Genomic DNA, 2,635 nt, shown 5'->3' with positions numbered 1-2,635 from the left:
TGTAAATAATAGAATAAGACAGCTTAAACACTTGCACTTGTTTAATACCCAAGTGTACAGTTTTCTGTAAATTGAAGACAGAGTTCTTGGTTAAGGACCAGTCCTATTAACTCTGTCAAATCTCAACTCTGTATCAACAGATAAAGTTGTTATATAGCAGGTCTCCCTGTCAGCAACATGGGAAACTGTTCAGGCTTTTATGTAAATCCTAGATGCATGTTTGTCTCACCGTCCTACTCACCTTTGCAGGGGCCTTTTTAGGCTTGGGCTCTGGCTTTGGAGGAACAGGTTTCTTTTATTTGGGGGAGAAAAGGGGAGCAGAGAACATTAGTACAATGGACCAAAGAAAACAACCCACAACCAAACCACAGCACCACTGGCATAGAAGTTTCTCCTACTTTGTAAAGTTTGTGGCGGGCTTTCCATTAGAACTTCATATCTTCAGAAACCCACTCAAGTAACACTCGGAAGTGTCCCACTTTGGCTACAGCCATCACAATTTCAGAACGAGCAAATTCCAAATGGGCAAGAGTCCATAGCAGAGTAAGTCATTCAATACCAGCCACTGACCGTAATTCATGGGAAGCAAAGGGAACCGTTTTTCAATGCTTTTTAGTTTCAGGGAATAATGTGAAAATTTAAAAGCAGACACACTTACAGCAGATAACCTTGCAGATCTTCTCTGTGGCTATTTAAAAAAATAAAGAAAATTACAAATAGGACAGTTGAACCACTTAAATACAAAAAAGTTTTGCAGCTGAATTGTTCTAGACTATAAGAAGTAAAGAGAGCTTACTGAGGCAAATTCAGGACTATGAATATGGTTAATTACCACTAAAGGAGCCCAAGGCTTTGTGAGACTCCAAAAGCAGTGAGAGTAAGACTTACTTCATCCTTCACCTTGGTTTTATCTCCTTTAGCATCCCCTTCAGCCTATAAAAAACAAGCAAAAGCTAAGAAAGTTGCAGCTTCTGTAGCAGTTCTTAATGATTCAGTAAACTTAACGAAGTCCTAAAGGGGGAAGAAAAAAAATCGAAGGGAATCTTGCACACAACTTTCCTAAGACATACAAATCCTCAGTTTGTAGCATCCCCAGCTCCTATGCAAATCCCCGAAGTGCTCAGAAAGCGCTAGGAACGCTGTTATGTGTCAGCCTCACACCCGGTCTGGTTCATAACGCGCAGGGACGGCGGGGCCCCGCGAAGCGCGCGCAAAGCTGGAGCGAGGCGCGCGAAGCGCAGCCCGCGCCGCTGCGCCAGGCAGAAGCAACAGCTGTACAAGGAGCAAACAAACCCCTACGGAGGCGGGGCCCGAGCGCCGTTGCCATGGCAGCCGTCGAGGGCGGGAGACGGGAGGAGCACGCAGCCGGGGGAACTCGTGGGCGGCAGCGGCGCGCACCGGGGCGAGTCTCGTGCGCGGGGGCCTTGGGCGGCGCGCGGTGGAGGTGGGGCCACACTGCGAAGTCCCGCCCCCAGGGGAGAAGGCCCCGCCCCCTCACGGCGTGACGGCGGCGCGCCTAGGGGGTGGGGGCGCAGTGGGGGAGGCGCGCGTCGAGGGCAATAAATGAGGGAGGGGGGTGCGACTCGGCGAGCTCTGGGTTTCGGCTCCCGCCAAGAGCTGGCTTTTCCAAACTACCAAGTTCCTTCCACCTTATGCAACCGAGCTACCCACTTCTCCAAGCCATGCGACACTTAGGGCGCATCTCAGCCGCTTTCCTTCCTGTTCCCGCTGGGGGCCCCAGAAGAAGGGTTTGCTAGGCCTGGCCGCACTGCCCTTCTCCGCCGGAGGCGGGAGGAAGCGCGCGGCTTGGAGGCACAGGCTGCAGTTCCCAGGGCCAAGGCTGACGCTGAAGTGGGGAAAGAGCGGGGAAGCCAGCTCGGCGCAGACGGACGTGCATCCTTCCAGGCTGCCACTCGGAGGACGCCTCTCGGGCACCTCACCTGGAAGGCGGTCCACTCGAGGTGGGGTGGGGGTTCCAGGGGGAGACTTTACACGCAGAGGTGCCTTTCGGGTGCAGTGGGGCAGGTAGGAGCTGTCCTTTCAGCACCCGTTGCTCAGCCGCCTCCCCAAACACCAACGAAGCCCCCCCAAAGCCTGTCGGGTGGATGGCTCTCCTAGGTCCTTGTATTCCTGGACCTCAGAACCCCGCCACCGAATGACGGAGAGTGGCCGCCAAGAAGGCCTACTAGCACTCCCCTCCCTCTAATCTTTACCCGCTACGGAGACATGAAGCTCAGCTGCCCCCACCCGATGCAGCCACTAACCCTGGGCGCTGCACACGCAGCTGGCGAAATCCCTCCTTCCACACTGGCAGGCTGGCTGGCTTCCTTTCACTTGCGCGAGGGAAAAGGAGGGTGGAGGAAAGCGTCCGGGCATTAGGAAACAAGTAGAGGTACAGGGGTTGCGATGGAAAAAGGGCTCTCCCAGTGGCTCTCCCACCCCGTCCCCAAAGCTAGGGATCCTGGAGGTAGCCAAGTGCACCTGAGGGAGGTAGCCAAGTGCACCTGAGGGAGGTAGACAATTGCTGCAGCAAAACATGATCTTCTGTTGCACTGTTCGCAAACAAGTTGTACATCTAAGAATTTTAAAAATTCTATTTGACACCCGAGAGAACGCAACACGATAAATATCCTTA

Source organism: Neophocaena asiaeorientalis, unplaced genomic scaffold, assembly GCF_003031525.2.
Source record: "Neophocaena asiaeorientalis asiaeorientalis breed wild unplaced genomic scaffold, Neophocaena_asiaeorientalis_V1.1 scaffold79, whole genome shotgun sequence".
NCBI classification, from domain to species: domain Eukaryota; kingdom Metazoa; phylum Chordata; class Mammalia; order Artiodactyla; family Phocoenidae; genus Neophocaena; species Neophocaena asiaeorientalis.
The sequence above is the reverse complement of the archived record's forward strand: the minus strand, read 5'-3'. Positions refer to the sequence as shown.